Raw genomic sequence first — 26,062 nt, forward strand, 5'->3', positions numbered from 1 at the left:
TTCACACGTGTACATATATATTTATATATTTATATACACACACACACACATATAAATATATATATAAATCTTACTTTGCCATCACTTGAAGTGTTAGGGAATTGTAATTAATGGCATAGGCAATGTGCCTGCTACTGAATTGTTGGGGTCTTTACTCTTTGTCCTCTTAGCTAAATGAATGTCTGACTAGAAAACATCGAAGCACATCCACACACACACACACACACACACTTGCTGTTCCTCTTGTTTCCACCCACTACCAGAGCCTGAACTATAGAGATATACTTAAGATAACATAATAGATATTGCTCTACTTGTGTGTTATCTGAACTTTTATTTATATTAAAATATATCTTTTAGTATTTTCCATTTATAGTGGTGGCTGTCATTGTAGTGCTCCTATTTAAAAAAACTGTGGGTAATTCTGAATAATTTATTCATTTGGTTACTTCTGTGGGATTCTGGATTGGATGACTTTAGTAGAATGGTAATATTCTGGAATTAATTTCATCAACTACCAAATCCTCACCTTCTCTAGAAAATTCATCTTTTGCCAATTTGTCTCCCAAAACCCTCTTTTTTTTTATTTTCATTATACTACTAATGTATTTTGCATGTGGGGGAAACAGTATTCGCTAGACTACATGGCTAACTATGTCACAGTATTTAGATTTTCTCTACTACCTTCTGATTTCAAATCTCAAAGGATTTGATTCTATCTGCCATCCCTTTAGGGATCAAGAAAAGAAGTACTAAACATGTATTGGTTTAGTACTTCTTCAATCAACTATGTTTTAGTTGTGTACCAATGTGAGAAATTATCATCATCATTATTATTATTATTATTATTGAGCTGGCAAAATTGTTAGCACACAGGTGAAATACATAATGGTATTTTGTCTGTCTTTATGTTCTGAGTTCAAATTCTGCCAAAGTCGACTTTACCTTTCATTCTTTCAAGGTTGATAAAATAAGTACCAGTTGAACACCGAGGTTGATGTAATCTCTTTATCTCCCCCCACAAAATTGTTGGCCTTGTGCCAAAATTTAAAATCACCATTATTATTATTATTATTATAGAAGGGATGAAGATTTTCTTTGAAAGTTGTTTCTATTGTTTGTCTTACACTCAACAACCAGAAAGATAATTGTCTGTGATATTGAATTAGCAATTTTGATTATGCCCCACCCTTTCATATTTACTAAATTTCTTTGCTATGTTTTGGTATGATGTCTTTCTGTAAAGGTAAAGACAAAAAGGAAGGGATAGGGTGCATCAGAATCAAGTAATTATATTGTAAATATATCTTTGGAAATAATTATTATTTTATGAATTCAGTGATTAATTGATTTGAAAATTTATTTCCATTTCTTTCCCTTCTTTTTTTAAATACTTATTATTATTTTTTTTTTGTCTTTCTGAAATGTCTTCTTCCTCCTCTTTCTGTCTCATATCATCATCATCTTCCATAGACTTCACCATTTCTCTCTGCATTACTTCATTTATTTGTGGAGAATTATTCCCTCCCACCAGTTAAACCTTTCTACTCAACCTGGAATTTACATATGTGTGTGTGTGTGTATGTGTAGATATATATTGATAGCTGATTAGTAAATATTCAAAAGACATAGATAAAGGTTACACACATGCAAGGAAGAGTGGTCACTGATAGGTTGACTTGATCGAGTAGTTCTGTGAAGGAAAATTCAGAAGTTTGAAAAGTTTTACAGTTATTAAAGATAAATTATTATGATAAGAATGATGGATTGACACTATTGTTAGTGTCAGACCAAATGCTCTGTGATTATTTCTTCCAGCTCTTTTTACATTCTGAGTTGAAATTCTATCAAGGTCAGCTCTGCCTTTCATCCTTCCAGAGTTAATAAAAGAAAGTACTAGTAAAGTACTGAAGTATCAACTATACCTCCTCCCTTCAAAGCCGCTGGCCTTGCATCTAAATTAAAGCATTATTATTAAATTGATGGAGAGGTAGTATTTGGTTGACCTCCTGACAAAATATATATTAGGGTTGGATAAAATGAAGCCCTAGTAGTCTATAGGGTTTTTGAATCAATCATGTGTACTCTTCCTTAGAACTGTGTGATCCTGTGACATTGTGAAAAATCATTATTAAGATGAATAGAATGACTTAAGTGGTGGAGCACAGGATGAACGTGTTTTGTGGTATTTAGGTAAGGAGCTGGCAGAAACGTTAGCACGCCGGCGAAATGCTTAGCGGTATTTCATCTGCCACTACGTTCTGAGTTCAAATTCCGCCGAGATCGACTTTGCCTTTCATCCTTTCGGGGGTTGATTAAATAAGTACCAGTTACGCACTGGGGTCGATATAATCGACTTAATCCGTTTGTCTGTCCTTGTTTGTCCTCTCTGTGTTTAGCCCCTTGTGGGTAGTAAAGAAATAGGTATTTAGGTAAGTTTATGTTCTTAACCAATAAAATATGCACTTGTGATCTACTAGTGATCTGATATAAGAAACCATTATTATGAAGGTGAGACAGAAAATAATGCAACTTTTATTTGCATTATTTTCTGGTTCATCCTTGTGCTATTTACTCTTTCATTCAAGTACTAATATTGATTTAATCAACAAACCTCTCCCCCAAATTTTTGGCCTATGTTAGAAACATTATTGTCATTATTATTATTTCATTTTAAAGACTTTATGGGAAACATACAGTGAAAGGTTTGATATTTTAATCAATGAAGTACAGCTGTTATTTGCATTCTCCCCCAAGCACCTGGTTTATATATGCAGTGCTTTCTGTTGGGTTCAAAACTAAGACAGCCGTCTGACATAAACAAGGTATATATTTGGCCTTTGAACTCTTGAATACTGCATCTGTAAATGGTGAGTGGCGGCAGTGTAGGTTGTGGTGTATAAAAATCAAGCTAAAGATAAAAAATTATCAGTTATTAAGAATTATCAAATGCAATTTAACTGTTCTGCTTAATATTACAGCAAACACTTGATAAAGAGAAAAAAAATGGTTGTCACACACATGTATAGATTTATATACATTCACACTCATACAACTATACATTCCTCATTTCTGGTTGTCATCTACATTGTTATTGTTATTATTACAGTTTTATATAAACAACCTGGTGAATTATCTCATTTGGATTTGTGTCCATTAATATATCAGAAGAGCCAACAAGCATATTGTTTGTGGAAAAAGAAAAAAAAACTGATTTAAAAAAAAAAATCAGTGGCTGTTTTTTGCTGTTGTTTGTTGTAGTCAGCTCTGATAGAATAGTCTCTATCACTGGAGTAACTAATTAAACATTTAATGACTTTCAAGAACAGATCTCTGTCTTATAGGTTCTTGGTTTTTAAACATACAGTCCACTGTGATGGTATCTGATTGCTAAGCTTGTCTGGTTGCCAGATAACATTGAACATATTTAATGGAAATCTTTTAGCTTGAATGGCTGTTTTAGCTCTGTCTTCCATGTTTCCTTTATGGTTACTGAAAACAAATTTTTGGTTTGATCAAACAAAAATGTCTTTTTCAAATTTAAATCCTGACATGAATGAGCTGGTTCTAGAAATTCACTCTGCATGAATTGTTGAAGCAAGCACTGTTTTTTTTTTTAAGCAGCTGGATATCCTTCTTTAATCATTCAACTATATAGAGGGAGAGATATCCAATATTTAGCTAGATAACCTAACATAATATACTGTGCTTTTGCCAAGGGTCTACTTCACACAGGCATCTCCTTCCCTCTACTTTCACACAATATGTGCGCAGCAGAGTCAAATGTCTTTTAGTTGTGCTTAATGTGATTTCTAGTATCTTGACACAGTTGGTATAATGAAAAGAAAGTGTAGATACAAAATGGCTTGTGAAATCTATCACAAAGTGTGAGTGACATTTAGTTTTGCTAATTATCATATGAACTCCATATCTAAGAACACCCAAGTATATTAGTGCTTTAGTTTCTGTCCAATGGGACAGCAGAACAAAGTCTACTTTCTTTTTTTATCTTGTTATTATGTACATAATGGTTGTTTAGTTTATGTGGCTGTTGTGCCACCAATCTAGCTGCTGTTATCAATATGTACCAAGTATACAGTGTGGTCTAATTGTTGGTTGTAAACTGTCCCATGTACTGTTGATGGTATAGTTAAATATTTGGTGTTGAAACTTCTCTGCTATATATTCAGTCTAACTTTTATGGTAGTGTTAAGAGAAGTCTAATTTAACTCTCTAAAGTAGCTTAGATCTGCTCACACACAGTACCTAGTGGTACCCATTGGTGGTATGTAAGTGAAATAGTATTTTAGAAAGCCATAAAATCCCAGTTTGGTCAATGAATGATGTTATTTAAAACCATTTTACCTGGTTTCAAAGTTTATATTTGGAGTCAGTCATATAGAAAAGAGAAGAGAATGTACATGCATTCATTATTCAATTCCGAATTGTAATGTTTGATTTTGTAGTTATAAGTGATATGGTCATCCTTATCACTTTATTTATTGGTGATAACTCAAAGGTCAATCTCAAAATAATTTTGTCTTGTATGGCTTATTTGCTACCATATTAGTTTTTCTCAGTGAAGTAGATGAAGCAACTTCAATTTGAAGGGAGTTAAAATTAATCTCAAATAATATATTTACAAAAAGTATAACCAAACTGATAATAGACAGTAGTATATTCATAACAATTGTTTTAGAGTAACTGAGGGGGTGTAGCTTGGAATTTAAGCTTTTTCTTTCGTTTTTTTTTTTTGAAAGAAAAATTCCAGTCATCATTATGTTTAGAATTCTGTTTAGGAGAGTAAAATGTTAGGGAAGTTGTTAATTTGGTTGTGTGTGTTTTTGCAGGAGTTAACATTTTTGCATATTTTCACATAGTCGTTCCAATCTTCTACCATTACTGATATGTTCTGGTGAACCTAATTATGTTACCGTCCAGTCAGTCAGAATAATGAGAAATCCTCTATCTGTAATCCATATTAGAAATTATTCTTGATTTAATATTGAGAGACTTCTTGGAAGGAGTTTCTTCATGTTGATCCGTGTATAATTCCATAGCACTGAACTACTCTGCAAATGTAAGAAATAACAGGGAATCATTGGTGGATTTCATTTCCTGGAAGGAATGCCATCAACGGTTCTCTACTAATTCCTACATTAACAGAATAATTTCTGACTTAGCATTTGTGCTCTGTTTTGGTGGCATCCAAATGCAGTTGATCTCTTGAGAGGTGGTAGGTTGTATAACACTATGAAGCCAAGTGTTTGCAATATGGATTAAGTATTTACACTTAACATTATCGAATGACTTTTTTTTTTATATATATAGTCTACAGTAAAATTTTCATACATGTGCAAAAACAAACAAAAATATAACATTAGATGGATCTCTTGTGGCTGTTGGTCTGGGCATAGCTGAAACAGACTTTATTCATTTTTTTTTTTTCAAGTGTATTTGTTTTGCAATTATATTTAAAAAAAAAACAATTGGAGGTGTTCCCATAAAACTAATTCCAGTGTGAAGATGTTTGGCTACTTTGGAACAACTAACTCCCTAAATGATAGAGAGGCATTGTCTATTTTTATCTCTTCTCCACTCTTAATTTTTGCCACTGAAGGCGGCAAGCATTGCACAAGCTCTGGGGAAAAATCTACAGAATTTTACTTACAAAAAGCCAAAGAAAATCTACTCTTTCCGATCCCAATCTTGATATTTGATATTATTTGTTGTCATAGTGATCAGAAACTTGTTTGTTTTTTTTTAAATTTCATATTGTCTTCCTTAAAAGTTTTCAGCAATTTCAAGCCACCTTATTTGCATTATTTAATTTTTGTATTTATCTTTTTAATACACTTTAGTGTCTTAATCCTGTCTTTTTTTATTAGTTTGTATTTTTTTTAAATGACAATACTGAAAATTTATTTTTGAAATTTAAAAATTGACAGGAAAAGAAAAAGAAATGCAAAAAAATAATCTTTTAACTTTCTATCTTTTTCTTCTTTTTTTTTTTTTTGTAATTTTGTTCTCCATTTCTTTCCATCCATCCTTTTTTTGAAATTGTTTTGCCTGAAGAATGAAAGTTGATTAAGAATTGTAAATAATGTTTAAAGGAAGAAATCATGTCAACAAATACAACAAAACAAAAAGAGTTTGTTTAATCTTCCCTGCTGTTTCCACCATTACTGTCACCATATCTTTAGTATTCTGAACCAATTTTAGGCCAACTGAATGCTAGATTGTGGCAGATTGGCAGATTCAGAAGAGCATTGGGCAAAATGCTTAACAGTATTAAGTTGTATCTCTTTACATTCTCAGGTGAAATCTCAGTATAGTTGGCTTTTATTATTTTTTTCATTTGATAAAATAAGTTCTAGTATTGGAAATAGATTTAATCTACTCTACCTCCTCCTATCCTCTACAAAATCTCTATCCTTGTGCCTGTGTTAGAAATGAAAAAAATTGTAGAGAGGTTTGAGAACTTGTGTTACTGAATTTAGTTTTGGTCAATGAGCTTGCAAGTTAAAATTCCATTTGGGCCCATTTTTTTACCATTGTGGTAATCAACAAAATAAGTACCAGTAATATGCTGAAGTGAAGGCTTCTCATTTCAAGTGATTAAATATTTCCTTTTTATAGAACTCAATCCTTCTATCAATAGATGTTTTGTATTATCAAGATTGAACAGAACTCACAAGATGAGATAAATTCTGCAATCAATTTGTCATTATCACAATTTGCTGTTCTTTCTCTTAAAAATCCCTAGTATGTTTATGAAAGAAATAGTTATTTAAAAATAAAAGAGATTAAAATGAAGTGTTGTAAAAGTGATTTGCGTCAGTGACATGGTCACTCCTGGTTAAAGTAATTTAACTACATTTAGGCTGGTAATATTCTTAGGAAAGCACAAATATCACAGCACTCCATTTCCAATTTTCCTAACTTTGATAATCTCACATTGACTTATAGAAAGAAAATGTCAGTTCAAATCTTATTGAGATCAACTTTAATGAAATAAATACCAGATCTTTTAAAATCAAATTTGTGGTCTCGAGCCCTTTTTCTCAACTACCAATATATTAAGTAACAAAGATATTTAATATCCTTGTTACTAATATATTGGTAGTTGAAAACAATCTAGAATTCCAAACTGAACCTCTTCTTAGATTGATTTAACTGCGTAGAATGCTCGATGAAAGAACAAATACCAAATTTCCCTTTTCTTATTCTTTGCTAATATTGATATTTCAGGCCTAATTAAGAAATTGTAATTGCATGCTTATTGTTTTAAGTTGTTTTCAACAGGCAAAGGTTGATTATGAGGAATGTTCTATTTCTGACTCTTGAAGTGACTTAGAGAAAATAATTATTGAATTTTAAGGATAACCATGTTTATATTGATTAGTAAGATGGCATTTGATTTGAATAATATATATATACCCTCTCTTTCTCAACACATATACTCTAATATTTTTTGTTAGTCTACATAACCTACTTGAAGACTTCTATCATCTTACAGTGTTGCTAGAGATCAGGTCATGTTGGTAGAGTCTCCCTGTTTCTAACCTATACTTATGGCCTGAATTTGAACTCAGCACTGCAAGCTAATAGATCCCTCATCAATCATAGTGCTATAGATGCTTACAGCAGTGAACTAGGTCATTTGTATTTTGGTCATTGACTCAGTTTAGGGGAGATTCTCATCCTCAACATGCGCACTATATAAATATATATTCCTTGCCAACTGTAGAAGGCCTGCTTGCCTAGTAATCAGTTACTGTTCTGGTCTAGTGTTTCTGTTCAGGGATTAAGATGAGTTGGCTAGAATGGGGAGCTATCTCCAGTGTAGTGCCTATAAAACAGTGCAAGTTAATTTCTCTGTCAACAATGGAAAGATTGGAACAGAATTCCTCTCAGACTCAGTAGATAACTTATTGCTTTATTTCTCTCAGTGTGTCATATTTTTCTGTCACTAGTTTCTTTATTTTACTTTTCCTGGTATGGAAAGATTTAAACTCAGCCTACATAATAATGAGACTCTTGTCAGGTATACATTTTCTCTTTTAGCTATAGTGGTAATCTGTAATTCCTTTTACACTGTTTATAACTTATTCTAGCCATGGTACAGTGAAGTATTAATATGTTTGCTTGGGAGATAGTGTCTTAGTGTCTTCTGTTTAAGGTGAACTCTCAGCAGCCTTTGTTGGTTTGTTGTGGCATTAACTATAATGAAGAAGGGTGACCAATGGCAGAATTAGTAAAATGCCTGATAAAATGACTTGTAGTATTTAGTTATATTTATGTTCAAAGTTTGAATTCTGTCAAAGTCAATTTTGCCTTTCTTTCTTTTGGAGTTGATAAAATAAAGTACCAGGCAAAGTACTAGGATGATATAATGTGAATTTTTTTTTGTACTTTTATTATGATGGCAAGATTAGTAGAATTCCCGACAAAATAAGAGTATTTATTTATATCCTGAGTTCAAGTCTTATTGAGGTCAACTTTAATGAAATATAAGATCCTTTAAAATCAAATTTGTGGTCTCGAGCCAATGTTCTCAACTACCAATATATTAAATAACAAAGATATTTGATATCCTTGTTACTCATATATTGGTAGTTGAAAACAATCTAGAATTCCTGACTGTCCTAACTGAACCTCTTCTTAGATTGATTTAACTGCGTAGAATGCTTGATGAAAGAACAAATACTGAATTTCCCTTTTCTTATTCTCTGCTAATATTGATATTTCAGGCCTAATTAAGAAATTGTAATTGCATGCTATTGTGTTAAGTTTTTTTTTTTTATATATTTTAATTTTTTTCTTTTCATGTGAGTTGACTTCACTGATATCACTAACACTATTGAGGATTGTATGATGTAATGACTTACCCCATTTATAAATATGAGACAGAATGTTCATATAAGAAACCATTAGAAGGATGATAATTCTTATATTTTTTTAACTAACAATTAACAATGAATACATATAAAATAAAAACTACCTTTCTGAGCATTGGTTTCAAATGAAAAGTAGAAAAAAAAAATTATATACTTCTGGTCCCTGATATGATTTATTTTATATTTTAAAAATTGTAAAATGACTGTATTATTAAAAATATTTTTTAATTAAAATGTATTTAACAAACAGTCTGTACAAACTCACAACTGAGTCCAAGAAAGTTTTTGTTTTTATGTTATAAAAGAATGAAATGTAATGAAACCAACCAATCAAATCAGTTTCGAGAAGGTCAAGTGTGTGAGTGGCTGAGTCAAGCTGTTGTTCCTTCTTTTCATGGTCAATATTAGACAGCTTTGGCCTTTTTTTTTTTTTGTTAAAGTGTAGTTACATGTCCTAGAAAGGATTTTGTGTTTTTATACTACAATTGTATCTATGTAAATATTTTCTTTCTGTCCACACCCAATATTTACCTTTTCCCCCCAGGTGTTCATCTGGTGTCATGTGATTTATAGAAGGGAATATATTTTATTAAAATCTCTACCCCCCCATGTAGAGTAATTTATTATATGTTTTGTTTTTTGTCTTTATACAATCTCTCTCTCTCACACTGTTATACTTACAAACACCACAAAAAATTTCTCTAAAATAATTCACCAAGAAATGCATTCAATGGTCACTTTTACTGCTAGAAATAGCTTATTTTTCCCTTATTACACCCTAGTATCATCATCAGGCATGGATTTGACAGGAGCTGGCCAGGTGAAGCTACTGTGTCTGTTTTGGTAGGGTTTTTATGGCTGGATGCCCTTCCTAACACCAACCACTGTACAGAGTGGACCAAGTATTTTTTATGTGGCACTAGCATAAGCAAGGTCAGTTTGGGCATGGTTTTTGCAACTGGATGCCCTTCCAAATGCCAATCACTTTACAGTGAGGACTGGATGCATTTTATGTGGCACCAGCACTGGCAGGGTCACCAAGTAACAAGGAATTTTGAGAGTTGTTTCAGATGCTGAAAGGGTAGGATGTGACAGAGAGGCAGGAACAGGTGTCTTGCTAGAGAGGAAGAGGTGATCTTGTTTCAGATGAAAGGTTAAAAAAAAAAAAAAGACATCGGCAAAAGTACTCCTAGATAATACAAAAGGACAGACTGGTCCTGGCTCAAATGATTATAATCAAGAGTTAGATCTAGGTTTAACAAACATCAATAAAATATATGGAATTTAGAACTGCATTGTTGTATGGAATACAACAGGAACACTTTATATCATGACTGAATTGACCAGAGCTCTCCTGGAGTACAACAACAACAAAGAAATGCATTGCAGGTATTACAGACTTTTCAGACACCGATTGCCTGGAATCTCTTTATGAGGGAGAACTTTGAATTCCTACAGCTGTCAGACTAGTTTACTTATATCTTGCACAGTACACTATTAATAAATTTGTAACATTTATACTAATGTGTGCTCTTTCACCTTATAGCTACTCGTTGCCTGTGCTGGTAATGGACATGTCCTCTGTCTCCAACTAGGTCATCCTACCAGGGCTTTACTCTCATTTGATGTGACATCTGCAAGCTGGAAGAGGCAGTCATGGTAGGCCCTGCTCTGGATGGCTGGATGTAATTGGGGAAGATCTCCAAAGGTTCAATGTCACCTTAGAGGATGCATTGTGGCTGGTATGGAACCACCAGCAATGGAGGGTACTGGTGGACTTGGTTGGCTCTATGCATGATGACATATATGGGATGATCCCAGCCTCATCAAGCAAGAGCATGAAGATTTATACTAATGTACAGTTCAACAATTCAACAAAACAAATCCTTGTTCGACAAACAGCAATAAAATAAGGTAATCCACAAAGAATAACGGTAACAATATCTACAGCAAAAATTGCTTACCAGTAGCAAAGAAAAACACATCCACACAGTAGTGAGGGAAGCAAGCTTCTTACCACAAAGCTACTCCTGCACTTATATTAATAATAATAATATTTATAGGGTCATCCCATAAATAATGTGGGTTTTTTTATACTTCTTTTATTTTTCAAAATTAAGATAAACAAAGTTCTTTTTTAATCTAAAATATACTCTCCTTCATTTCATACAATGCTCTTCCATCTCTCTGGTAGACTTGCAAGGCCCCTCTTCCAAAATTCACTTGTCTGTGATGAAAAAATACTCCTCCAGTACTGTTCTGACCTCATCTTCAGAATTCATATTTTTTCCGTCCAAATGATTTTGAAGACTGCAGAATAAATGATGGGGCAATGTCTGGCAAATATGGTGGGTGGGGCATCGTTTCCCATTCAAACTGTTCCAGCCTTTGGGATGTTATCCTTGCTGTATGCAGCCAAGCATTATCCTGATGGAAGAACACCTTTTGTCTTGAAACCAAAGATGGTCGTTTTCCTTCTAGTGCTGACTTAAGCTACTCACAGTAGATCTCCTTTGTTATCATTTGGTTTGGGTTTAAAAGTTTGAAGTGGACCCAACCTTTCATATCCCACCAAACATTACAACACCTTACATGGTAAAGACCTTCTTTAGCCTGGGGTGCTGGTGTTTCTTCTTTCCCTATCCACTGTCTTTGGCACTTGACATTTTGATATAGAACCCATTTCTTGTCACCAGTGATTCTTTGGTCCAAAAAAAGGTTCATTCGTGTGATGTGACAGCAAAGAAGAGCACACATTCACTGTACACGATTAAACTTGGAAAGTTTGTGAGGAACCCATTGACCCAATTTGCTGACTTTTCCGATGGTACACGAGTGTTGATGAATGGTTGAATGAGCAAATCTAAGCTTCTCTGCTAGTTCCTCAACAGTTACAATGAGATTTTTTCCACCGGAGTTTGCAGGATGTTCTCGTCGAACTCTACAGATCTTCCAGGAAGAGGCTCATCTTCTAGGCTGCAGTTTCCGACTTGGAATTTCTTCAACCACCATTAACTCTAGCTTACGCTTATTGTCTTCCCCATACACTGCATTAATACACCTCGCACTTTTCCATTGTGTTGTTTCTTTTATTGAACTCACAAAGTGAAATATGCCAAACATGCTCTTTTGTCACTTCCATTATGGCTTTGAAAACAAAAATCAAACTACACTCTTCAAAATCTGCACTAAGAATAAGCACAAGGTAAAATTACTACCTGTTTTATAGCAAGCTGATGCAGGTAGTTTATCCCACCCCACTCCGACTTTTAGTTCATGCAATTGAAAAAACTGCATTATTTATGGGATGACCTAATATTATTAATGTGATAAAATATATTACATCAAAATGTTGAATGGATTTGATAGGTGGAAACTGAAAGAAGCACATCATATGTATGTGTATATGTAGACATCACGTGATGGTTGTAAATGAGCATGGTTATTATACAAGTGAGATAGTAGATTTCCAGTCTTCTCTGAATAACATGTCCGACCATAGGGAAATATTACATTGTTTGGAAACGAAGGTTAGCAACAGGAAAGGCCTTGACTGTAGAAAATCTGACTCAAGTATGAAAAAGTGGATGTTGAATGATGGTGATGACACGTGTTAACACTTACAGACCATTGTTGGCATGATTTCAATGGATTCCATTACAAATGAAGTAATAATATAGCTAAGCTTCATTTATGTCTACACCAACAGATTCCTTACCAAGCCAACAACAGATATTGTCATCACCTTTTGCTTCACACAAACCTAGCTACCACAAACACTTCATAAGCAATTCCAAATTGCATCAGATCACCTACCAATTATTGTCATAACATACTTGTATATCAATGAAGAATGCAAAGATTCCTTTACAAATTTCCAAAATATGCAATTGAATTAATTCCATGAAGGAACAGTATCAGTGATGGTAATAAGCTATGTGGTTATTAATTCCTAGCCAAAATATTAATAATTTGTACATCATCAACTCTATCAGTTTTCAAGAATTTAACTATCAACTCAATTTCACCAGATGTAAATAAATACAATGACATTTTTTTCACAACCTTAAAAGGTGGAAAACTTTTGGATATTTAACAAATACTTTATCATCTTAAATATTTTGTTATCTTATGCTTAACAACTTCCATTAATGGATGCACTGGTTAGAAATCCATTTAATTATAATAATAATAATGAAATTATTGCATACAGTGCTCACGTGCACCACAATTTGTCAAAAGTGGGTATAAAGCATATGCAGTAATGTACAAATGTCTGGAAAGTAAATAGTGTAGGAGTCAGATACATGCTTGCGTGTGTATGGAGGGGAGAAAATCAGGTGTAGTGTTGTCGAATCTCAGGAAGCATGGAAGTTTTGAAGGATGCAGTGCTCCGACAACTAACAACTGATGCCAGCAGTTTGTTCCATGCTTCAGCAACTCTTAGCATGAAAAAATGTTTCCAAAAGTCACGGGAGCTGTGCTGTTTTCTGACTTTGTAAACATTTCCACGGGTGTTAGACAGGTGGAGTTTGAAAAGGTGCTCAGAGTTATTGTTAGTAAGATGGTTAATAATTTTATTGGTGTCAGCCAAGTCAGCTGCCAGACGTCGGAGTTTCAATGTAAGTAAGACGTTCAGAATATGACTAAAGACTGATGGAGAGTATTCTCTTGGTTGCATGTTGCTGAACGGTTTCCAGACGATTAATATCCTGGACAAGATAGGGGTTCCAGACTGGTGATGCAAATTCCAGATGAGGGCGCACCATAGCTATATAAAGCCTCAGACAGATAGCCAGAGAGCAGCTCACAAGGGACTTGGTAAGTGATGCCAAGACACCCTCAGCCTTCTTGGCAATTTTAGCAATGTGTTTTGTCCAACGCAAATCGCTGTCGACAATAATGCCCAGGTCATGTTCACTGTGTGATAATTAAATTTTGAACTTTGGCATAAATTTACAAAATTGAGAATAGAAATAACTTTGGTTACATTACTGGTACTTATTTGATCACCCCTATTTTTCTAGAAGTGAAAAGTCAATTGTCCTAGAATTTGAACAGAAGACATTGGGGAATGTATATATTTCCGGATTGACATATTTCTTCTGAATTTAGCGAACATTTCTTCACTACATGTAGTTTTTTTTTTCATGCTAATTACAAAATCGTAATTATCTATATTTTTGAGATTATAATTATTAAAAAAATTGCGAACCTTCAAACTGAAATTTTTTTGTAATCTTTGCCAATTAAGTTTATCTCTTCTCGGCATGATGGAATTCCACATTTTTTTAGAAAACATCTAATACCAATCATATTTATTCCATCCAGCAGACGATCATAATTGTCATGTTATTTATATATGTAGCAAACGATGCAAGCCCCCAAATTCCGTTTCTGAAACCAGCTCAGGGTCACCTTCCTCCGCTGCTTCATTGACACAAATACCTAGGAGACAATCGCCAAGGACCGCTTAAAGTGACAGCATGTCATCGTCAAGGGAACAGACCAGATGGAAAATAACAGACGTCAATAGGCAGAGATCAGATGAAGACGCAACGAGCGATTCGCACATGCTCGTCCCCTGTGATAAATGTTCCAGGTTCTTCCATACCGCCCTTGGTCTGAACAGTCACATCGTGCACCGGTACGCTTTGCACTCATTAGGAAAAAGAGGCTCAATCACTTGTTACAGATTAACTACGTGGATACGAGTTAATGACGACGACAGCGACATCAACACATTGAAATCATCAAGGATGACTAAGTGATAGGTTAGTGTTAGGGTTTGCAGTGCATCGCAAAATTTCATTTTAAATGTTGGCAATCTATCGTTTTGACTAGAAGGTGTGTACGCAGCTCAGCTGTTACCATACGGCGTTCGGTAAATTCCGTAAAATTTTTTTATATATTTACTAGCAGTGTTGCTCGGGTTTGTAAGGGAAATAACTATATAAGCATTTTTAGAGAGTTATAGCCAAAAAATGCATTAAAAATGGGAAAAAAATGATGGTAAATTTTTTTTTTAAATCGTTGACTCATCGTAGACATTTTCAGAGAGTTACTTCCCTTATATAATAGCGAAAAATGCATTAAAATGGAAAAAAATGATGTTAAATTTTTTTTTAAATCGTAGACTCATCGTAGACGCGCGCTAATACCCAGAAGGGCTCGATATGAATCACGACTATAAGATACCCGGTTTTGGTTAAACTGCACCGCAAAATGTGGGAGTAGTTAGGAATCTAAATCGTAGGAGACAGACACACAACTTCACTTTTATATATAAAGATTTCTGTGGCTGGGAATGTACATTTCGTTTGATGTCAACATAAAGTGAAAGAGAGAGAAAATTGACAGAGACGTGTGTATGTATTGATGTGGGATGCGAGACAGAAAGTGTGTTGTGTATATGAGAGACAGGTGTATGTTGCTCTGTGTGTGTGTGTGTGTGTGAGGAGGGGGAGAGGTGACAGCGTACATTTTATTAATTTATTTTTCCTCGCATCTCTTTTGAGTGTGTGTGTAATTGACTGAGAGAGATAGAGTAAATTTTATTTACATTTTCTAGCATCTTTTTTTAGTTAGTATGTTTGGCTGAGAGAGAGAGAGAGAGAGAGAGAGAGAGAGAGAGAGAGAGAGATAGCGTATTTTTAAAAGTTTTTTTCTCGTATCTTTTACACTCTCTCCCTATCACTCTCTCCCGCTCTCTCGAGTCAAACACTAAAAACACTAAAAAAAGTTGCGAGAAAAAGTAAATAAATGAAATTTACGCTATCTCTCTCTGTTAATCACTCACACACTTATTCAAGAGATGCGAGGAAAAATATATAAAAAAGAATGTACGGTGTCACTGTGTGTGTGTGTGTGTGTGTGTGTGTGAGAGAGAGAGAGAGAGACACACACACACACACACACACAATTTTTTTACGGAATTTACCGGATCAGCTGTTCTAGTTTGGCATTTCTGGGAGTCGTATCGAAAGAACCGAAATGTTTTCTATCACGTTCTTTAAATTAAATATTTTCATCATTAAAAGTTTTACTAAGCTCTGTTATTTATTTCTAAAGAAAGAAAAAAAAATCGTAACGGCGCTTCTATAAGAAAAAAAAAAACATCATTGCGACTAAAACACACACACAATGAATACTGTAATACTGAAGTGGAGAAATAAAAAAAAAGTTTTTATCTACCGTAAATCCTCGAGTATAATCCGCACTTTTCCATTTAAAGGTCAAAATGCCTAGTGCGTACTATATACGAGGGTAAAAATGAAAATTATTTTCTAAGCCATGTCCGAGTCTCTGTTTGTTGTCCGGCAATGTTTATTTAGACACATTTTGTGATGTCGGGCGCGAAAATACCTTACACTAAGCCTGAAAGCAATGAAGTCATAAAAGAATCATCCATAACTTGCAGTAAGCAACATTTATTAAACGTTATTACTGTTATTTCTTTATTTTCTGCAAACAAAATGCACAAAAAAGCTACACGTTTGCATTATGTTATATATACAATAATAATAAAGGACGTTACCGTATACATTTTTACAAACCAAGGACGTAATATAGACCTCCTTGACTCAAGTTAGAGAAGGGGTGCGTATTATATACAAGGTTTAGGTTTTTCAGAGGTACAGCCCCCTAAAAATCCCCTGCGTATTATACTCAAGGGCGGACTATACTCGAGGATTTACGGTATCTTGTTTCCATAACCAGCTGTTCGCTTATCCTTCATAAAGTTCTGAACTGGATTCCACAGCATATTTCTATCATAACGGAGTCCACTCAAGTCTTGTGACTGAAATTAAGTAGACAGAAACTGTAATAGGTCATTGTATAAGGCTGTAACTGTAATTCGAAAGCCTAGTTTTGTATTGATTAATAAATTAAATATATTATTCAATATTTGAGGAATATATTAAAAAGGTACGAGTCAAGATTGCTCATCCATTTTATATTACGAGTAGTTTGTTACGGTGTTCGAACAACACCATCACTACTGCTTTGAAACTAACGTAAGATCCATTTATTTTCAAGTTTTGTTGATAGTTATGGTACCGCCATTTGCTCCTCCACCTAATAAACGAGTCGGATGAAGGAGTAGGGAGAAGTTAAGGCGCTTCTTTAGAAGCGCACCTCTCCAAGAAAATGACGATTACTTGTCAAAAAGTTACGAAAATGGGAAATACGAGGGGCGTTCAATAAGTAATGCCCCTGACCCACTTCCCATAGCAGTAGAGCAACGAAACTTGGCACAGTTATTAGTCTTTTTCTACATAGGAACCACCCAGAGTTACGCATTTCTCCCATCGTTTGATGCGGCTCTGGAGACCGTTTTTGTAGAAGAACCCAGCTTGGTTCTCCAACCTCAACGTGACTTCAGAAATCAAGGCTGCATCATCTGGGAAACGCTTTCCTTTCAAAAACAACTTCATGATTGGGAGGAGTTCATAGCCATACGCCTGTGCTTCTGATCTGGCGACAAGCGAGTTGTGGACCGGAGCGTTGTCCTGCAGGAGGAGGATGCCTTTGCTGATCTTGCCCCGCCTCTTGATTTTGATAACTTCTCTTAATTTCCTCAAAAGTGAAGCATAATAGGCTCCTGCAATTGTGGTACCCTTTGCCAGGAAATCTGTCATCACTACTCCGTCCTGGTCCCAGAAGACTGTGAGCATGACCTTGCCAGCGGAGGGCTGCACCCTTGCCTTCTTTGGAGGGGGTGAGTCACGGTGCTTCCACTGCATTGACTGGGCTTTGGTCTCTGGATCATCGTGATGGACCCAGGTTTCATCCTGTGTGATCAGTCTTTTGAAAAATTTTGACTCATCTTCTTGGCATATCTCCAAATTCACCCTCGAGCACTCGACGCGTTCTTGCTTCTGGAAAGGCGTGAGCAACCTGGGAATCCATCTGGCAGACACCTTTTGCATATGCAAATGGTCATGAATGATAGTTTCCACAGACCCAGTACTAATCTTGACCTCATGGGCTATTTGGCGAATAGTTATGCGTCGATCTTCCAAAATGGCAGTCTCAACTTGACGGACAGATGCCTCATCAATGGCAGAAGGGGGCGACCAGATCTGGGAGCTGTTTCCACGGAGTTCCGACCATGTTTGAATTCACGATGCCAGCGTTTTACAAGGTCATATGATGGGGCATCATCACCATAAGTTACTTTCATTTCATCAAAAGTCTCCCGTGGTGTGCGTCCTTTCAAATACAAAAACCGGATCACTGCTCGACACTCAACAGGCTCCATTTCACACTTGACTCGGTTCAAACACCTGTAAATCAGAAACCACAATTAATTCAGAGCTGTAATTTGCCACTTACTCTATAGAGATATAAATGATTGCACATGCAAAATTTCAGCTAGATCAAACAACTGCAAGTGGGTCAGAGGCATTACTTATTGAACGTCCCTCGTATATCCAAAATAATCTTCCCAGGACCGTCTACCTGAACTGGGCTGCGGATCAGATTCCCCAACAGATATTTCACGAACGGTTGTGCAGTGGCTCACACCCAGGCCTTCAATGCAAAACCGGACTGAAGTTAATTCCTTGACCCATGAATGAAAGATCCAGGAAAACAAACACCTCAAAATTATGAAATGAGGTAGTGATAGGACAGTCACCAAAGTACCCGTTAAGCAGACAACAGCTTGTCTTGTTACTATGGAATGGTGCAACAATATGTTTCTGGCTTTCGCCTGGCTAAAATTACCCAAAATTTGAAAATTTTAGAAGCTATTAACTTTTTATTTAATAAGTTATGGCAAAAATGAATTTCATTTCCATAATTAGTATACAAAACTACATTTCGTATACCAAATTTAAAAGATAAAAAACTGTGACACCAATAGAAAAAGATCCTGCCCTTGTTTATATTGGTCTGCTTATCGAGTCTAATATCAACTAACGAATCAATTTCAATCCTCAAAGAGTTATAGTGACCTAATAGAACTAGGTCAGGAGTTTTGCAATTCAGAGGGTTGACAATTTCAGTTACATAGAGTAAAAATCTCACCAACCACTTATATATAATTGCAGGGTCTCTTCAGAGATTTTTTAATCGTTTCTGGGGACCATGATAACTTCGGAATCTTTGAGAAAGTAAACGAAAGTTGTTTTCTGTTTCCTGTCTCAGACCCGAAGGAAGATTTGCAATCAGCTCTACAAACGAACAAAACATTAGCTGTTCCAACAGCTTACATCATAGTTTCTTTACATGTATCCAGAAATCGCTTCTATACATCAGCTGAATTTCATTTTCGTAAAGATGGCGATTGCCAACGTAAATGACTGCAGTTTATACCGCAGAATAAGACATGCCTGGTGAGATTTGAACTCGGAAGTGAATACAGTAAACCATACAGTCCGACGCTTTAATGATTACTGTTTCTACCACGTCGAACAACTATATTAACATGTATTTCTTTTTATCAGAAAGAAGTCGTTTAGATGTATTTGGTGGAAGACGAAATTAGAAACTTCTAGGTATTTTATCAGAAAGAAATTTGATCATCATCAGATGAAATGACTTCAAATGGGATTTGAAACTGCATCATGATTTCAGCTTGCTCGAAGTTTTAATTTTTTTAACGTGTTCCACAGGAACATCACTTTTAAGATATCTATATAAATTTCTAACTTAGGAATAGAGTCAGATTTTAGTGGTTATGTGTTTGTATGGGATTAAATAACATATCTTTAAGATCCCGGAAAGATGGAAAGCTAAAGTAACCTGGATGTAATTTGATATCAGAAGGTAAAAGGCTACAAAATATTTTGTCCACGAATCTCCAGTCTGTCCATCCACTACCTAAAATATGAACGAAGTAAAACCCCATATTGGTCGTATATCGAATGACTACTAATTTTATCAGGATTAAAAATAAAGAAAAGGAAATTGTTAGTAAAATACTTCATCTTATCAGTCGACACTGAAATAAATTTATTGTCACGTAATACAACTACGTTCGAAGTTAACCTAATGTTTGGTATATATATATATATATATATAGGTTGATTCCTATATCGCAATATTCCGGCAGAATATCGGTTTTCAGCTACAATTAGACCTGGAGAGAATTAAAAGAACTTATCTACGGATACGGCACAAATTAATGCAAAGAGTCTTGGTTGACACGATACTGTTAATAAAATATCTGTACTATATGTCGACTTGAGTTTATGCCTAACTCATCTCGCCATTCAAGACGAAGACACTTCGGTACTACTTAAATACAGAGGTCTCTAAAAACCAACCCTAAAACTAACCAACCAACCATAAAATCTAACCCTACGGGTCCTCTGTATTTGAGTAGTCGTTTGACTTGTTAGAAATAGTAGCCAAATTCTCCGTTATAAAGCCACTTCTATCTTAAAGAACGCATATAATTTAGTGCTAGTTACCCTGTGAGTAAATAACGAAAACAGGATGTCCATAGTTTGAATTCATTTAAACATAACTGTCTTTTCGACTAGGACCTAACAAAACTATTTGATAATTTGTACACTGTAATTACACAAACGTATCTAATAGGTGACAACATTGAGTAAATTTTTACTATTAAACTGGTCTCCCTTTAAAAGCGTGGTTTCACAAAGGACGGTTTTCGACAGTTTTGATGGTCAAATTCGTTCCGTTTAAATGCTAGTCTGATATGAAACCTCCCCCACGTTTTTCAGGTCTACAAATGAAGTAGCTCAAATTACTATAAAAATCCAGAAATTAATAAAGTTCGTTTTACGGAAAATTTTATGCAATAAAGTTTATTATATATATATAGACTTAGTTTCTTATTACAAATACTAAACATTAGATAGAAGTATTAGAACATCGTCTTGTTTTATACATTGGCGGGGAAGAAGAGGAATAAATATTTGAAATTTAAAAGTTACTCTAGGTTTTCGCAAATTAGTCGGTCTTTGAAGACATATATACGGGAAAAAAAGAAAAGAAAAAAAAAACAAGGTAAATAAAGCAATGTAAATATTTGCGATAATTAAGAAAGTTATTTGCTTAAAGATTTTAAAGACGTTTTGTTGATTGTTATAATCAGCAAACATTTAAATTTAACAGATGGTTCGGTTTAAATAAATAGTTGTATAAATAGAAAAAAATTAAATATCCAAGATTTGTACACAGTTGAAAATAATCCTGCTTCCATGAAAGGATTTTTTAACCGAAGGATTAAAATGTAATTGATCATGTTGTCCGAAACAAATAAGAATGAAAAAATAAAAAAAAATAACCAAATTTATAATTTCCAAATTCTGTGCGTGTGTATAGATAGATATCTCCATCTATTCCACCAGCTCCAGCGTATCTAAATAAATTTTTATATAACTTAATTTTTTTCTTTCTTTTTTTTTTTTTTAGCAAAGATTCGTGAACGATTTTGATTTAAGGACACGCCAGAATAAGCTAATTTCTTATTTGGTCTTAACAAGATTCATCTTCAGATAAAGACACGGAATCATCTGAAATCCCACTCCAGTCTGTCAACTCTTCTGGCTGGGGGTATGTTCGTGTGCGATTTTTATGTACTAGAGAAGCACGTCTGTTTGATTGCAGCCAGTCAGGTCGTTCATTCTCATAGCTGTTGAAATAACTCTCCAAGGAATTTAGACTTTTTGCGTGTCTCCTAATTGTTTTAAAAGAAGACTTATGTTCAAGAATATTCATGTTATTAAAATCGACTTCCATGTTAGAGCTTTCTGTTGGCGAAATTAGCCTGCAAGAAAAGAACTGTAAAGCTCTTTTCCACATATTACGGTTCGACATAGCTCAGTTTATTTTTTAAAGTCGGATGCACAGCTTATAATGCGTTTATGATTTTCTTTGATCTAATAATTATTTTTTTAAAAATAAATATATCGTTATCAAATGTTCAAATAAGGCAATTTGCTCGAGGTATCTGCGATTAGAGAACGTGCCGAAATATTAAAAATCAACAGTTCTAACACCATACACGAACGCAATAAAAAATGAGAATGACAAAAATAATCGATGATTTTGAAAATACGGCCACCAGATTCTATTAGAAATTCATTTACTAGATTGGCTTAGCAACAAATATTTCGATTTCAGATACCAATAGTATTCCTCCTACCGCTTTACCGTTACCTTTGATTAACCAGGAAGACAAGAGGTACTGGTTGAATTGACAGAAAATTAACCGAACGGCTGACAGTTTGTAGCCGTTACTGGCAACACGCTTGTGTTAAAGACGCTCATTTCCTCGATGGACTCGTCCACTAATTTGTAATTTTCTTTTTAGTGATAATATTTTAATTATAACATCTAAATACAAAGAAACGGGAAAAAGAGAGCGAGAAAAGAAAAGAAAAGAATGTGAGTCTGGTAGAGCAGCAGAAGATGGTGGGGGAGTGGACTACATACCCCGGAACAAATAGTGTGCTCATCTGCAACTCCACGGTAATGACCACAATGTCAATTGCCCTTATCCTTCGTTATATGTACCCCATGTTTTGTGTTGTCCGTCCTTGTTATGCAGGCTACATACCTATAAGATTAAACGATAGCATCGCCGTGGAGGATGGCCAGCGATCGTTGCAGCAGTCACTCCACCTCTCGGGGCTGATTTCTTCGACGGGTCACAGTTATCCCTATTTTGTGGAGGAAATCGGTAGTATGGGGTCCGAGAACACCGGATGTCTCGACGGCGAGCATAGAAAATCGATCATAGGATGGTACAGTTCACTTATATACGATGCGAAGGAATTGTTTGATGAATTTGTTTATTTTTGTCACAGTGGTTTTAGTTAACTAGAACTTGCAAGTATGGAACACACAGAGGATTTTCTTTTATGACTACTCAGACCATGGCACAGGCTCATCTTAGAATAAAATGACTGAGTAGAATTCCATGAAGTTACATGATACATTCACTGACATTTCGATAGATCTTATATGTTGGAAAGAATAAAATGAACGTATATAGGCGATTAGTAAAAGAAAACAATAGGTCAACTGTAATCTTTTGACAAAACGAAAAATAACGTCAATGCGGTAAAGGGGACTTGTCAGTGAATCATTCCTTCCAGCCTGTGGCGTTTGAGACGTTTGGAGGGGCTGGGCCGCTAATAGCGAAGTTCTTGTCAACGTTGGCGGCTCGTCTTACTGAGGTGTCCGGTGAAATCCGTGAGGGTGCTTGGCTGTTTCAAGGCCTTAGCCTCGCCATCACCCGTGGTAATACCTATTTTTTTACTACCCACAAGGGGCTAAACACAGAGAGAACAAACAAGGACAGACAAACGGATTAAGTCGGTTATATCGACCCCAGTGCGTAGCTCGTACTTATTTAATCGACCCCGAAAGGATGAAAGGGAAAGTCGACCTCGGCGGAATTTGAACTCAGAACGTAGCGGCAGACGAAATACCTATTTTTTTACTACCCACAAGGGGCTAAACACAGAGAGGACAAACAAGGACAAAGGGATTAAGTCGATTACATCGACTCCAGTGCGTAACTGGTACTTAATTTATCGACCCCGAAAGGATGAAAGGCAAAGTCGACCTTGGCGGAATTTGAACTCAGAACGTAAAGGAAGACGAAATACGGCTACGCATTTCGCCCGGCGTGCTAACGATTCTCTTGTTCCTTTCTTTTTCTTCTTTCTTTTTTACTTTCTTCGCTGTTTATGTTTTCTTCGATTTTGGATTTGTATTTTAATGTGGCTTTGTATTACATATGTATCATATATATACGTGTTGTACAAGTAGATATTCAATTTTAATGTGGTTTTACTCTTTTACTTGTTTCAGTCATTTGACTGTGGCCATGCTAGAGTACCGCCTTTTAGTCGAGCAAGTCGACCCCAGGACTTATTCTTTGTAAGCCTAGTACTTATTCTATCGGTCTATTTTGCCGAACTGCTAAGTTACGGGGACGTAAACACACTAGCATAGGTTGTCAAGCGATGTTGCGGGGACAAACACAGACACACAAACATACATACATACATTTCTATATATATATATATATATATATATATATATATATATATATATATATATCAAAAGAATATGGTACTTAACCTAGATGCACCAGAATATTTTTATGGTATTAACCATAAAATGATGTCGGGTGATTATAACCCAAAAATACAACTATAGAATTTTGTTTGCAACAGTTAGATGCGAACTTAACCGTGGTCTGATCGGCATCTTTCCTCATGTTCCTTGAAATTTATATCTACATCTTTATGAGTAGATTTACCTTCTCTGAGATGTCAATAATTAATTTAATGACTTTGTATTGTTGGAAAACATATATAGTCTGCTTGGAATCTTACTTCAAGCTCCTGGAACTCACTTCTATAACTTTATAAGGATATTTACACTCTCTAAGATGTTTGGAAAACCTATATGAAATTTAGCTGAAGAGTACTTGACATTATATTTGCAGCTTTAATAAAATGTTTATAGTATGAAACAATTGTACTAAACTACTGATCCATTCTTGTTGCTTATTTTTGTGTGTATATATATATATATATATATATATATATATATATATATATATATATATATATATATATATATATATATATATATGGTGAATTGAAGAAATGGAGCTGAACGCAGATTGAACAGAAATCGTTTTATTTCATTCTACACGTGTTTCGAAAGGCACAAATTACCAAAATCCGATTGAATAATGGGACCACATTGTGTCTTTCTCTTCAGGAAGAAAAAAGGAAATCCGCTGGAAAAACAAAAACAGAACAGAGGCTGAGCAAAAACAAATCGAACTATGCTCCTAAGAGCCCATGGCGAAACTGTTTCGCCATGGGCTCTTAGGAGCATAGTTCGATTTGTTTTTGCTCAGCCTCTGTTCTGTTTTTGTTTTTCCAGCGGATTTCCTTTTTTCTTCCTGAAGAGAAAGACACAATATGGTCCCATTATTCAATCGGATTTTGGTAATTTGTGCCTTTCGAAACACGTGTAGAATGAAATAAAACGATTTCTGTTCAATCTGCGTTCAGCTCCATTTCTTCAATTCACCAATAATGTTTTAATTTCAATTATCCGCACCAACGCACGGTTGCAACGCCAGATGGTTGTACCTCCAACCGTGCTGTTTACTGCTGTGATTTTTGCTACTAAGGTATCGGTTAAACTTTTGATTAATCTACTACAAGATTATTCATCTTTCTATTTCACATAATATATATATATATATAATTTCAACAATTGAGGGTAAAATTAATTAATTAATTATCAATCAATTTCACCAAGTGTTCAGTATGTAAAGGGACCATTTAAGGCGAATTCAAATTATTACATTATATAAAAGGGCTTAGTAAAATAAATTACTTTGCCACATACTGAACTCATTAGAAATAGCAGCTAAAAAAAAAACTTTTTTAAAACTATTTCTAATACTTAAAGAAAATCTCTCTCATATAGTGCTTGCTCAATTCAACTCACGAAAGTATGGGGGTAAAGACATTAAAAAATCAGATGCAAAGGTTATTTGAGAACGTACGTTTCAAGATTAGTCAAAGTCGACACTTCTATCATCAGCTCAGAATTCCTTGGTTTGGATTTGAAAACACTGAAAGTGGGAGCATACCTTTTCGGCATCCTATCGCTTCCGAAGATCTGCTCGGATATATATATATATATATATTGATAAAACGGTAAGATAACAAAAGAAAGAAAGAGACCTCAATATTATGTAAATAGAGGAAATTTATCTATACAATATGTTACATTACTCGGTAGTCAAGATAAAACTCTGAGTTTCAGATGCCGAAGTGGAAATCCACAACACCATCTCATCGGTTATCTGGCTATTTGAAAACGTTATGAAAAAATATACCGTTAAAAATGAAGGGAAATTACTCTGTTATAACTCTGCTTTGCCTGCGTACTTATACATCGCTCGCATTTTTCGTCATAAAAATTATATAAAAATACATAAAAATATATAAAAATATATAAAATCTTCTTGGGACATAACACAGAAAGCATGTTCTATCCGTTTTCTTTAGGGGACCAAAAACGTAACAGAAATTTAGTCACATGTGGGCATGATCCGAAAAGCTCTGTCCTTGTATTTAGACATGTGGTAGGGTCTAAGCTGCTTTTCCAGATAAGCCATCTCTCCATGTCGCATA

General features: G+C 34.9%; 1 long non-coding RNA gene across 2 annotated transcripts; it reads left to right on the forward strand.

Moving 5' to 3' along the window:
* Window positions 1–35: 35 nt before the first annotated feature.
* Window positions 36–24,378, forward strand: LOC118766948. Of its 2 annotated transcripts, none has more exons than XR_005002854.1 (3): window positions 36–2,185; window positions 2,425–5,330; window positions 24,366–24,378. It is a non-coding gene; the product is annotated as an uncharacterized LOC118766948 (long non-coding RNA). The 2 variants fall into 2 exon arrangements; XR_005002855.1 differs by lacking the exon at window positions 24,366–24,378 and adding an exon at window positions 7,792–7,804 and having other exon boundaries at window positions 2,425–4,272.
* Window positions 24,379–26,062: the final 1,684 nt, after the last annotated feature.

This window comes from Octopus sinensis, linkage group LG18, assembly GCF_006345805.1.
Source record: "Octopus sinensis linkage group LG18, ASM634580v1, whole genome shotgun sequence".
NCBI lineage: Eukaryota > Metazoa > Mollusca > Cephalopoda > Octopoda > Octopodidae > Octopus > Octopus sinensis.